The 15,122-nt window shown below is 39.5% G+C and overlaps 1 pseudogene; it reads left to right on the plus strand.

The window, feature by feature from the left end:
• Positions 1 to 7,758: 7,758 nt before the first annotated feature.
• Positions 7,759 to 14,782, plus strand: LOC112170787 (annotated as a pseudogene).
• The last annotated feature ends 340 nt before the right edge of the window (positions 14,783 to 15,122 follow it).

Genomic DNA, 15,122 nt, shown 5'->3' on the forward strand with positions numbered 1-15,122 from the left:
TGGATTTGCTTAAACATTAATTTATTTATAGTAAATGAGAAATATATGATGTAGATAAATAGTGATAATAAATATTTTGAAAAAAAAAATTTCGATAAAGTCATAAATATTTTAGGTTAATGAAAAAAAAATACCGAATTTTCTTTTTGTTGGCTAGATAAATTATGAGCCACGGACACTTTTAGTGTGCAGCTACAAAAGAACATTTTAAAGGCTTTTTTGAATCAGCCAAAGACCTTTCATTAATAGAAGACCTCAATTGAGGTACTTATAATCATGATTGATTACATCAAGAATGCATTGAGGAACTTGTTGTAGCCATACAGCACAGTGGTTGGCTTTAAAGCCAATATTAGCAAGTCTGTGGGCCACCATATTACTTGAACGACATTAGTAACAAATTTGCACACTTAGAATCTTTTTCATTGCACACTAAATGTCATTTATTATATTTGGGTGCGATCATACCAGCAATAATACACCAGATCTCATCAAAACTCTGAAGTTAAGCTTGCTTTTATTTTTTTTAATAAATTCAATAGGGGAAGACCCCTTATTTGCTTCAGCTAAAAAAAAAATACACTGAATGTCATCTATCAAGCCCCATTAGCTTGAAGGGTGTGGTATGGACAGACAGCTTCAGCTATTGCCTCAGTGCTATCACTCTCAACAACATGTTGCACTTCAAGGGATGATGAGAAATTAAGTCCTTCACGAATAGCCAACATGTTGCACTTCAACAACATGTTGCACTTCAAGGGATGATGAGAAATTAAGTCCTTCACGAATAGCCAACAGTTCACATTGTTTTGGAGATGCCGTATTGTGGTAACCCGAGAGAGGGGTCCCACAGGGCCGCGACCCCGAGCCAATGAGAAACCGACATGTCACTAATGACATCCCGATAACTCATCAACCTGAAATCGCAAGGCCTTTTGGGTTCAGATTGTTGGTTTACAAAACACTTTCTTAGACAAGTCGTTCTAGCAACCAAACAACACATTTTCAAAAGAGGAATTTGAAATGGGCTATGAGTTTTGGGCTTGCAATCGGAGCCCAATTTAGAAAATAAAACATATCACTAAGTAACTGCAAGCATGGGAGACGCGCCCCAGGGTTACGGGTCTCCCGGAATTTTTGTGAATGAGTAGGAAATAAATAAACAAATAAATTAGTGAGAAAGTAAATAAACAAGTTACTTCAAAATCTGATAAAGGACCAAAACCATTTCTTGATAAAGTCAAAGAGAAATGCGCCAAGCCGAGCCATGTGCCTCCTCTGTATGCTCCCCAACCACATACTCGAAACCTGCACACTGTTGTACGGGTGAGCTTTCGTCCTTGCATGCCCAGTAGGGGCCGACCCAACCATGCTAGGTTTGAAAATAATAATAATAATCAAAAATATTTACTACATAATATTGTGCACGTTTATCGAAAATACTTTATAAAGAAGCAACCACAAACATTTATTTCTTTTATAAAGCATATGCAGTATGCTTCACACAATTTGGAGCTCCGAGATACTTACCTGCCAGCTAAACTCAAACAAATCGGTGACCGACCCGGTTTGTCATCCTTCTAGAACCGGCCAACTACTCTGTAGTCCTTGTAACTACAAGTAGCGAAAGTGTCCATTTCCTGGCCCTGAGTCTCCTATGACTGGTTCACTGTCTGTACTCACTTTTCCTCGACAAACATATGAGTACAGCCCCCTCCGGAGGTTCACGGTTATCGACACCGTGGGATCCCTATGAATCTACGCGTCTAGGTCCCATTCACTTTCAGGTCACAAGTACAAACATACAAGGGGTACATTATCTCAACATACAAGTCTAGCCTCGGTTTTAGCAATCAACCATTATCAGTTATGAAAAACACAAGTCTCACGAGGCATCGACTAATGAACAACCAAAAACGTACTTGCATGCAACATAATATTATACTAGAGCATTCCACATATATCGAAAAGCCTCTAACAAGGAAGGGACAGCTCACCCTACCTGGAATTGGAGTGCTCGTCCATATTCGGGTTCATTCCCGACTTTCGATCATTTGTCCAAATCCAAGTGCACACGCTCGAGTCCTTTAACAAAAACTAAATCCGATAAATACTCAATTCATAACTCATTTGCTTAATTTCTTTACGAGTTACCAGTTTAACTTGAATCGATACTTAATGGTAACTGTTCCCGAACAATTCACTTAACGTAGTAAGCTTATTCCGGAGATGGTGATCACACTTCTTTCCATGTTAAAATTTCAGTCAACCGGTATGACTTCATTTTATTTAGCTTTTAAACCTTAAGCAATTAAATAATAATTACCATTCACCTTTCAAACTCCTTTCGGGATATGGTGATTATACTTATTTTCTTAATGTATTCCAAGTCAACCGGTTTGACCCTTTTTACTTAATTATTAAATAATAGCAAATAAATAGTAATTACCATTCCCGAAGGATCACATTCTTACGATAACTTCAGGATATGGCAACACTATAGTACTCCAATTTTTAACCTTATTTCACGAACATTAATCCAATATCCTAATTTAGTTCAATCAAATAAAAATCCACCATTTTCATTAACAATAGCTTCTCAATTTTAACATCAATCACATCATTTAGTTTACATCGTAAAATTGATCCAATCTCAATTTCCAAACTGTTTGAGCCTTGACCCAAAATTGTCATCTTAAATTAATTTCATTCAATCCATTTTCCTATCAATTCCAATCTACTCAACAACATATCCATAACTCCATCAACTCCATATTCCGATTAACAACAATAAGATCACCGAACCTGGGCCCTTACCATTCTTCATTTCCAAGCTAAGAGTTGAGTCACCGCAGCTGCAATCCAACTCCAACAATTATCTTGGCACCTAACAGGTACAATAAGATCAACAATCCAACTCTTAACCAAATTCGTTCCACAAGAGAGTTCGTGAACCCTTACCATTCCTTAATACAAATGGAACTGACCCAGCAACTTCTCTCCTTTCCAAAACCTCCAAAACGCATACTCCAAAATCCTCACAGGTCTCAAATTAAGGAATAGAGTTAGGGTTTTCAATCTAAACCAAACCAGAAGCTCCAGCTAAAAGGGGAATCACGAAATTACCTAATCAAGATGTCATGACGATTTCCAGCGACCGTGACCGACGGAGCAATGGTGGTCCACTCGCCTGCGGCGGTGCGTGCAAGAGTTCTGGGTGGAACCAGAGATCAGAACTATAGGGTTCCAGCGAACAAGAACATGTTGGCTCCATTTATGGTGGTGGGTTGGCTCAATCGTGGCCGGAAGTTGGAGATCGGAAGCGAGCAATGACGGGACTCTGATGTGAGGTGCGTTCGATGGTCTTCCGGCATCAGACAATGCAAAGGCTTCGGGTTTTGGATGAGTGGCTTGTTCTGAATCAATTTGTGGTGGCGATGAGTGGAGAAAGTGATTGGAGGTAGCCTTTCCGGCTAGGCATGGTGGCTGGAACTGTGGTGGTTGGATGCGGTAGCTGGAAGCGGTGCATGCCGGTAATTCTTGCTGGGTTTAGGTCGGAATTGGGTTCTGGTTCGACAGATGGTGGCGATGACGTGAGGTGGTGACCGGAAGCTGGGTTTCCCGGCGATGGCAGAGAGAAGGAGAGCGGAAGAGAGGTCAGAGTCGATGCATGGCTTCGATTTCTCTTGGGTTTAGGTCGCATTTTGGTGCTGCGTTGATGGATGGTGGTGGTGACAAGAGGTGATGGTCGGAGATGAGGTTTTCCAGTGCTTGCAGAGGGAAGGAGGAGAGAGGGAGCCAGAGGTCAGGGGAGAGAAAGAGAATGACGCGACTGAGGGAGAAAAGGAGAGAGTTTAGGTTTTAGGGTTTCCAATTTCCTATTTATACTCGTGTGCGAGAAATGTCAAATTTGCCCTTTCGACGAACTACGCAATTTCCCTAGCTGATTGCTTATGGGATTTGGGCTCGTAACTTTTCTTTGTTCGTTTTTCGTCACCAATGTTCTTAGTCGACTCCGTCGTATGCCCAAAACTTGAATTATTAAAAACTCAATTTGTATCCTTCCATAATAATCCCGACAATCTTTTGCTTCAACAAACCTTAGTAATTCTTTAGGCCCAATTGGAAGGACATTGGCCTAAACTTTAGTTTTCGGCCCAAACTTAATTCAAATAGCCCAATTGGTAGTCTCGATACCTAAAACAATTTCCAAAATCAATCCCTTCACTTAAATCACCTTGCGGAAAAATCTTATTGGCAAGAAATTACTTTTGGAAATTAACTAAAATTTATAGGGGCTCACATGTATGCCCAACTGGACTAGCAAAAGCTGCAATAAACTATCCATAAGCATCTCTTAAAACTCCTCCAATGCCTCCTTTAGTCTGTTGGGGTAAGAAGGCTGCATCCACATTCAATTTCAAAGCACCATTTTCTGCAGGCTTCCATCTCTGTTGTTGTTGCCTGTGAGGTTGCTTCATATTGCCTTGTGTTTTTTGAAACTCATCAAGCCATGTAAAACAGCTTAAGACAATATCTTGAGGTGTTTGTTTTGTGCCTGACCATAGTAGGTTGTTTCTATTTTTCCACAAGGGCCAAACTCTCATCATTAACCGTGTAAAAATATCAGAACTCAAAGTGAGTGCTCTCTCGAGCACCCACTCTTTGAAATTTATAGAAGGTAGCAGGATGTTATGCAAGTGAAATGTTGCTTTTGAGATGATGGTAGAAGTTGTTGGACACTCACAAAAAAGGTGAGCCACATCTTTTATTTGATGATTACAGAGGATGCATCTTCTATCTCCTTCAAAATCCTTGGTCAGCAGTCTCTCCCTTGTTATGAGTAGGTTGTTGCAGGCCCTCCATACACAACAGCTAACCTTTCCAGGCACTTTGGCCTTTCAAAAACACCTCCATAGCTCCTTGTATGGATCACCATTGGACGTAAACACAAAAGCATTCTGCATAACCTCCAGTATTGCAATCCAATACGCTGATTTGACAAAGTGATGCCCTTTCTTTTCTGGGCTCCATATAATTATGTCAGGACTACTATTTCTACCATGGGGAATGCATAGGATTCTTGAGGCCACCTCATTGGGAAATAGACTGGACACTGCAGCAGCTTTCCATTGCCTATTTGTTGCATCAATAAGATCTGCAACTTTGTTGAAAGTAGTGTTATGAGGTCTAGTGACTTGATAAGATGCTTGCACAAGAATCCACCTGTCATGCCAAATATTAACCTGTTCACTATCTCCAATTTTTCACTATACTCCAACCTGAAGTACCAATTTGCCTTGTAGAATGCTTCTCTAGGAGGATGAGGGAGAGTCACCTATTTCAGCCTCCCAGAAAGAACAATGTGGGAAGTACAAAGCTTTGTATAATATAGCAATAAGAGATTGAGGATTGGAGATGATTCTTCATCCTAGTTTATCAAGCATAGCAATATTGTAAGCATGAATGTTTTTGAAACCCATACCTCCCTCATGATTGGTTAAACAAAGTTTTTCCCAACTTCTCCAATGAATTTTCTGTTAGTGTGAGTCATCGTTCCCTATTAGGAATAGACCACAAGGGAATATATTGTTGTAACTACTTACCTTGTATATGTTGTGTAGTACAGTAGTACACAATAGTTGTAGTACGTTGTAGTACGATTGTAATCTGTATATATACGTACACCACAGAATGGGTGTAATAATATCATCAGAAATTTATTCTCCCAACCTTGTTCTATTTGACCTTTTTCTTTTTCTCTTCTGTGTCACCCCAGAAGAATGAGGCACAAAGTTGATGAATGTCATCACAAAGGCTTTTTGGCAATAGGTAGCAGTTCATTGCATAGAGGGTCATAGTTTGAGCAACTGCCTTGATCAGAGTTTCCTTGCCAACACAACTAAGAATCTTGGACTTCCAACTGATCAACTTCTTTGACAACTTTTCTTTGATGTATGCAAATTTAGCTGTCTTGGATTTACCAACCCTTAAAGGTAAACCAAGATATTTATCATGTTCATCTTTACGTTCCACTGCTAGAATGGAGGCCAAGTTGTTTTGAAGATCTAAGTGTACATTCTTGTTGAAGACAACACTACTTTTTTGAAAGTTAACTCTTTGACCAGAGGCTTTCTCATAGATATCCAAAATATGTTTAACAACAATACACTCTGTAGCAGGAGCAGCTCCAAATAGAAGAGAGTCATCTGCAAAAAATAAATGGTGGAGTGTAGGAGCTTGAGGGCACATTTTGAGTCCTTGAATGACATTAGATTGCACTGCATGTGTGGTGAGAGCAGAGAGTCCTTCTGCACAGAGAATGAATAAATAAGGTGACAATGGATCACCCTGTCTAATTCTCTGAGTAGGCATTATGTGAGGAGTTGGTTCACCCTACACCAAAATTGAGTAGCTGATAGAGGTAACATTGTTCGTGACCATGGTTATCCAATTTGGGTGAAAACCCAATTTGGTAAGAATAGCTTGAAGGTACTGCCACTCTAACTGATCATATGCCTTGTTGATGTGTAATTTCAAAGAGAAAAAAACCAATTTCTTGCTGTCTAAGTCTATGCATAAAATGTGCAGCTTCATTGGTTACTAAGGTATTATCAAAGATTATTTTACCCGGTACATAGGCACTTTGCAGAGAAGATATAATGTGAACCAACCAAAACTTGAGTCGATTTGCAACCACTTTAGAACAAATTCTGCAGATAGCATTGTTAAGTGCAATTGGACGAAACTGAGCAACTTGTTTAGGGTTCTTAACTTTTGGTATCAAACATAAGTAAGTGAAGTTGGTGTTGCTTCTCATCTCCCCTTTTTCTAAGAAGCCTCTAACAGCTAGACATACATCAAGTCCTACAATGTGCCAATATTTTTGAAAAAAGAAAAGGGACATACCATTAGGTCTAAGACTCTTGGACAGATGCATCTGGAAAAGTGCAGTTTTGATTTCCTCATCAGAATAAGGCTGCATGAGATTTTCATTTATTTCAGAAGTCACCTTTCTTGGTGTTTCATTCAGTATAGCTGCCATAGCCTCCGAGTTGGTACTTTCAGTTAAGAAAACATTCTTGAAGTAAGCTAGCAGAAGTCTTTGAATTTCATCCGGTCCACTTTGCCATTGGCCATGCTCATCATTTATACCACAGATTAGATTTTTGCTTTTTGATTACTAGCCCTTATGTGAAAGAAGGCAGAGTTTCTATCACCATCCTTCAGCCAAATACTCAGGATCTTTGTCGCTAGTATTTTTCCTGTTGGGTTAGAAGTTGACTATGTTGTACATGCAACAATCTCTGCTCTTCATACTGTTTTAGGGAATAAGGCTTCTTCATAAGATCATTCAGTTGCTCTTGGATGACACGCAGTTCTTCTTTCTGATTATCAAACTCAGTTGTGTGCCATTGCACTAGCTTGTGTCCAGTATCCTGAATTTTGAAAGCCACTTGTTGAAGTGCGTTACCAATAGAGGATGTAGACCAGGTCTGCTTAATAAGTTCCCACAGTTAGGATTTTCATGCCAACATTCCTCAAAACGAAAATGTTTGGGAACTTTCTTGTAATGCACTTTTTCTGAGCTCACAACAATCAAAAGTGGGCAGTGATCAGATTCACTAGGGTTCAGAGTGATAACACAATTGTGAGGAAATAAGGCTAAAACCACGATCAAGATGTTCTTTGGTGAATTTGTTGCTCCAAGTGAAGAGGCTTCCTACAAAACCCATGTCAATAAGGTCACAGTTCGTCATGGTTAGTCGGAATGTTGCCATTGGCGCTATAGCTCTTCTGTGTCCTCCAGACTTATCCTTGTTCGACATAATTTCATTAAAATCACCTGCCATTAGCCACGGCAAGGTGCAGGGTTCAGATGCTAGGGCTTTGATGAGAAACCAAGTTCTGTGTCTTCCACCTCTTGCGGCAACACCATATATTCTTGTGAATCTTCATTTGTGTGTATCCTCCGGTTTGCCTACAACCACATCATTGTGGCTTGGAGATCGAGATATGAGAAATGCATTTGTATCATCGTTCCAAAGTAAGGTCACGCCTTGAGAATCTCTTTCCTGTGGAAAGCAGATGTTATCTATGAACCCTAGCTTTCTAGTAAGAGCATTGATGTGCTTATTTTGCGCTAGGGTTTCAGCAAGGAAGTTGATGTTAGGTTTACGTGGCTGAACTATATCAATGAGGGCCCTTTGTGACTCAAAGTTGACGATTCCCCGGTAGTTCCAGACTAGGACCTCGACTTGAAACATGACCGGAGTATGGAAGGTTACAGGCGTAGCTTGCTGACGTCGTAGTCGTTGGGGCGGCAACACTTAGGGTTTTTTGTTAAGAAAAATAGTGAAAAAATAAGAAATTTTTGTTAAGTGTGAGAGGTAAAACAAATTATATTTATAGAGAACTTTTTACAATTTTTTAGAATTTTTTTTTTTATTCACTTTCTTACCATTATGCATAGTGTTTAATTGTTTGCAGTACGATTTCAAAACTAACGAAAATCCACAGTCCAGATTTCATGTCCATTGGATTCAAATTCCTTAATGGCGCGTTTGGATGAGAAAATTATAAAATCCATAGGAATTTATAAATGATAGTAACTTATGGCTCCGCGTGAGCAAAATCTTTCCGGTATGTCACCACCTTTGTAAAGCGAATAGAGTAGCCAATGATGCACTCTTCGCTAATTGATGTTTATTAGAATACATAGATTTTGTGGAGAATCCCAGTTTTAATCTAGGATGTTCTCTCTATGCTTATTATATTTTAGGGTTTAGGTATCATGTCCCCCCATGTATTCTGAGGTTTCATTAATGGTCAAGGCTTGAGGGCAGCCGTATTGACCCTATTTCAAAAATAAATAAATGATGGAATTTTTAACTCCACAAATCTAAAACTCTATTAATTGCAATTTATGTTGTTTGGTTGTATCTATTTAAGATTTGAAATGTGTAATAAATTAAGAAAGTTTAAAACAAATAAAAAGATAAAATAGAAAAAAAAAACCTTATTTTGGAAATGAAAATTAAATATTGTAAAGGAATTTGTAAATGACACATATTTTAGTGGAAATTGAAGTGGAGAATTTAAATAACTAATTTCTTCATTTTTTTTCATAGAGAAATTTAAAATTTCCAATCTAATAATGCCAAACGAATGAATTAACTTGTATGAATTATGAAATCCTCACTTTCAATTAAATTCCATCATTTTTTCTTTCATCTAAACACGTTCTAATCGCCCAAAGAAACAACCCACGTGCAGGATATGTCTCGCTGACGTCACCTCCTATCCGTCATGGGCCACGGTGGACCCATTCTGGGTCAGTTTTTGCCCTTGCGTGAGCCTGGGGCGACAGACCGGGCTGCAAAATGCCAAAATATGGGTGGAACTCTTCCACAAAGTCCAATTTTTTTGCGTTGCGAGTCATTGTCTAATTGGACCCATATGCCACTAGACTTGCGGCTCTTAGACAAAGGCAGATCGGATAAACTTGAAATCTTATCGTGTGCCTAATATGACAAATCACTTCAATACTTGAGCCACATAACAAGTACATTTTCTAGGTATTTCTTTTGCCGACGACTGTTGACAACTCCGCATGCACCTCTTCCTTATACTTTTGTTTTTTCCTTTTTGAGAATGACCTCTTTCTTAGACTTGAGCCTCATTCAAACAATTTATCATATAATTAACCAACTAATTATCATATAATTAAACAGTTAATGTTATCATAAAGACCGTATAGTGTATAGATTATATGAAAGAGTATGATAGGTAGTAGACCTTAAGGCACTGCAAGTTTCGTCGGATTAAACTATTAATTCCAAGTGTATATGTTTATCAATTGGCACATAGAGTCATAGATTATGTGCAGCGGAGTAGACCTTATGCATGGATATCTTGACTATATATAAGAACCAATTAAAGTCTATACTACGCTAACAGATGTGCACCACGCTAATTTAGGATTTGTACCACACCTAATATTTTAGGGGGGGATTTTGCCACGGTAATGATATGGTGTGTGTCTAATAATTTACTGACACGTATTTCAACTTATACGTATAACTAAATTTCATCTCCATTAAGTTTACGATAATTATATTTTGGACTGACACTGCGGTGTTACCACATGGTGGTCCAAGCTAATAAAATTACTCACTTTTTGTAAAATTCAACGTAGACAGTAAAAAAAAAAATTAAGGGAACCAATAAAAAAAAAAGTAATTCTCATTTAAATAAATCACATTAGTCTGGACCATAGTACGCACGGTGATCCGAGATTATTTAATAATTTCTCTAGGGTTACCATCAAACAATGACTTCTTAACCGATCAAAATTTCGAACATTTTTCTACGTCCGTGCCCCTATTACAACGAGACAGTCAAATAATGACAAAGTTGGAAAACCCTAATTTTGTTTCCAAATTTATTTATAGCGATACAATTTTTAAAGTTATAAATATATAACTTATAATTTAGGTAGACTCAGTTCTTTCTCTGATCAATTCCATTTATTATCTTTTTCTGACTTGAGAGAACTGTGATCGAAGATTATTGACAGAGATCTGGGTCATGAATGATGTATTGTAGTATTCGTCATTTAATTGCCAACCCCACTAAATTCTCCTGAGCTGTACTTATAGCTCACTCTGGCACCATGCAAACAAAAGTTTGGTGGTTTCCTTGTTTGGTTCTGCAATTAACTCCAGTTGGCTAAATAGTCGGTCAGAAGAGCAACTCCAAAAATTAAAACTTTAGCATCTTTTTCTTCTCTAACTCCAATGGATTTTCTATTTTATAATAATATCTAAAATCTCAATATTCTTCCTTAAAATTTTAGAGATTTGCTGTAAATATAGAGAATTTAGTTTTCTCTTTCCTCACTTTCCCTAAAATAAAGATAGTTATGGGGAATTTGTTAGAGCAAAAGAGACTCATTTTTCCTAGAGTAGAGAAAAATCAAAATATGGAGAAACTGTTGGAGTTGCCTAAGTACAATATATATGATTAATTGTACATTCGTGCCAGAATTCGGTAAACAAATGTAATCAACTAGGCTTAAGAAAACTAGCTACTTTTTTGTGCCATGTTGATTCCGCTAGTTGTTATAGACAAAAAGTGAACTAAAAATTTAACATTCTTATTAGGGAAAATCGTCCGTACAATACCTGACATTTGTCCCATTCTAAACTTCAGTACCTCACGTTTAGAAAATATCAGAACGGTACCTGACGTTCTAACCCCGACCGAAGATTGGTATCTGGATCCGTTAGCTCCGTTACAAAAATTGACAGCTGCCATATTTTGATCATTAAATGACCAATTTACCTTTTTTTTTCCCTTTTTTCTCATATAATAAAATAAAGCAAAAAAAAATTTGTTTTATGAAAATGCCAAAATGAAAGGGTGAGGACTGAGGAGGGCCGTAGGTGGGAAGGGGTCAGGCGGTGACGGCGGGAAAGCTCAAGTCGTGATCTGCTCCCAGCAATTTCAAGGCGGCGGCACAGCACAATAGCACTCCAACAAAGTCGGTGAGCAATCATCTATCAGCTACAACCACCATCACCATTACCACAACAGCACTCCAACAGAGTCGCTCGAGAGGCGAGAGTGACTGGCTTCGTTAGAAGGTAGCGGAGGAATTGGAAAGTCATCATCCATCAGCCACCATCACCACCACCACAGCCAAAACCACAACCACACGACCGTCCCCAAACTTTTTTATTCAAACAACACCCGTAGCAAATTTCAACCCAAAACACCACCAAAGTGATTAAAGGAAAACAACTTGAGAAGATTTCCATCTTGATCACTTTGATTTCCCGAAACCCAGACAAAGCCAAGTCTTTGAGCTAGTCATTGGGTTTACTTCTTGGCCAGGTTTAAAGTTGGGTCCGACTCTGATTCAACGCAGAGCAAGAAGAAAGTGGAGCTACTAGAGAAGATAGTGGAGGAGAATGAGAGGATGGTGGGTCTAGTGATTAAACTGGTTCACCGAAAAAACAAACCCGGCTACTAGGGTCGCTGTTGCAAAGGGTAAAGCAGCTGGAAAGGGTTCTCATCAATGAGAGATTTAGAAGAAGAGGAGACATGTTGTAGAATGCAAAGAAGGGTTCTTCTAGATTCTGAAAAATTGTTTATGGGTTTGACCCAAAGACCCCAAAATCTCCATCAGCTCCGTCCAGCTCCCCTCCTTCTCCATCCTCAACTCCACCATCAACTTCATCTTCTCCCAATACGTCGTTGTCCGCAACCCCAGCCGCTCGCCGCCTTCCGCCACTACCACAGCACCAAATTGGCTTCATGTTCATCCCTCCCAGCAAAATCGAGCCCGGTCAGACCCAGTACATAGCCGCCACTTTCGCCGTCAACTCCTTCCCCGTTTCCGATCCCAATCTTTCCAAGGCGATCCATGGCCCGATGGTCTTTCCCAAGTTCGGCGACGGTCTGAGCGGATTAACTGCGGCGGAGGAGGCGGGTCCACAATGGAGATAGAGTCGAGGCTGCAGACGAGAGAGAGAGAGAGAGAGAGAGAGAGAGAGAGAGAACAAATGAACAGTAGGGAAGAGAGAAAAAATAGAAAAAAAAAAGAATTAGATAAAACAAAAATGGATTAAAATATGAAAGGACGAAAATATCCTTTAACTCTTAGTTTTTGTAACGGAGCTAACGGCTCCAGGTACCGATCTTCGGTCGGAGTTAGAATGTCAGGTACCGTTCTAATATTTTCTAAACGTGAGGTACTGAAATTTAGAATGGAGCAAAGATCAGGTACTGTACGGACGATTTTCCCTTCTTATTAATAGATGTGAGGTATCAATTGTAGATTGATTTTTTTTATGATGGATGGTATCTTCCACCTTGGCTGATCCCATATCATTTTTGAACTGATGCGCCCTTGAAAAATTTGACACAAGATGCGTGAAGCGCCAACATTGAGCGTTCAAACACCCTAATATAAAAGATAACGTCTCAATATGTGTACTTTTGCACGTACGTCCGTAGTCTTATTTGGTCGATCAGCTATATTCTCAATCTAGATTGATAACCATTATACACTCCGATCATTGTTAAGCATGGTTGTTGGATTTTCTGTTCGATTAAGTACTTGAGTTTTCCTTTTGTATTTCATGGTTAATAATTGCAGTGCGTGTCTCCAGCTCGATGAAATGACTGCTTGATCAATGATTATATCTTAAGTGGCATGGACTACTGAGCTTTTCATAACCAAAGATATTCTATGCAATTTTCCTACGAATTTTGTGAGCCAGATAGTTTTCCTATGATTGAGCCAGATAATTCCAATCATGCCTGCAAAAGGAAGATAGAAATATGGAAGAGAATTACATCTAACAAACATAACTGGCAAAAGATGTAGGATAATTTGCTAATGCATCAAACCACTTGATCACCTTCACGGAAGATATGAGAAGTTTTGAACTGATACAAACAATTACCCTCCCGTAACATTATTTTGCCAAGACATGACATTAGAGAACGAGAGAGGCCGAATGCACTTGAGAATTTTCTGGTTTCATGTCTCAATTCCCTCAACTATATACAATTCAACATCCCGTACCATTTTTGGTTTGTTGCCAAATCAACACAGGTTTTAGCTCTATGGAGAGATTTAAGTTCGTCACTACTTCGACCTGAGTCAATCAAAACGTTCTCTATTTTTTCAAAGAACTTTTGGTAGACTCCTATCGTATATATCTCTAGAATTAATTTTAGGGAAATTGGTCCAGATGGTACCTGAACTATCTCGCCTAATAAACTTCGGTACATCAAGTTTCAGAAATATCAGAACGGTACCTGAGATTCATATCCCGACCGAATATATGTACCTAGGGCCGTTAACTCCGTTACAGAGCTTGCCAGTTGGCAATTTTTGAAGGGCACTTTCGTCCTTTCATATTTTAATTAATTTTTTTTTTTCCTAAAGCATTTTTTCCTCGTCTCTCTCTCTGTTCTTTCTTATCTTTCTTCTTCACTCTTCTTCTTGCTCGCTTGGTTTCCTAGCCTTTGCTCTCTTCTCGTCTTCTCTCTGATTTTGGATTTTCTTGCCGGGTCACTATCCTCTTCCTTCCAAGTCCAATTCCTACCTACCAAGACAATCCCCCATCCTCTTCTTTTCCAAGCCCCTCTCGTTGTTTTTAGCCATCCATTCATCAAATCTCATTCCCAATCTGCTATACCTTCTTCTCTTCCTCTTCTCCTGATTTCTAATAGTGCCCGTGACGCCTCCACCCTCATCCCCCAACTTGAGAAAGTGCCAACCAATTCCCAATTAGGACTCCATTGCCAAACAATCCATGGCCTCTTTTCAATTACCCATTTTAAGCGGTGTCTGCTCCTCCAGCTAGTCCAATTGGTCACCCACAGTAACTCCATACTCCTCCCACCATTTTTGAATATGATGAGTCTGATACTTCAACTGTTGAATCTGGCCAATGGATGAACTTTCAGAAATTTGCAACAGCCTTGTTCGGAAGGCCGACCTCCCCGACCTTCAATCTTATGAAACCCGTCACTACTCAACAAAACTTGCCGGCCAATGGAATGGCGGAGATGGGGAGAGGATCAAAGTTTGAATTTCTCGGGGGGCAAGTGAAGCCTTGGGTTGGGGAGAGGATTCACGAGGTGGGATTGGATGATTTAGAGCTCACACTTGGCAATGGTAAGGCTCCAAGTTAAGCCTCAGATAGTAAGCTCAGTATCAAATCTTCATCAGCAATACGAAATCCCCAATCCAAGTCTTCGAATTTCAAATCCCTAATTCTACAGAGAGAGAGAGACATGTTACTGCTTCTTGACATGGGTTGTGAAACAGAATTAGGGGTGGTGGGCGCCATAGAGAGAGAGAGAGAGAGAGAGAGAGAGAGAGAGAGAGAGAGAGAGAGAGATGTTGCTGCTTCTTGACATGGGTGGCGAAATAGAATTAGGGGTGGTGGGTGTTGTGGCGCTAGTGGTTCAGCAGTGGAGGCTTGGACTCAAAACTGGTTGGAATTGACCGCGAGCTGTGGATGGGCATGAGGAGGAAGAAGATAAGAAGATGGGTAATCGGTGGAGTGAGGACATGGTTGGAATTAGTGAGAATTGAG

Source organism: Rosa chinensis, chromosome 6 (genome assembly GCF_002994745.2).
Source record: "Rosa chinensis cultivar Old Blush chromosome 6, RchiOBHm-V2, whole genome shotgun sequence".
NCBI classification, from domain to species: Eukaryota; Viridiplantae; Streptophyta; class Magnoliopsida; order Rosales; family Rosaceae; genus Rosa; species Rosa chinensis.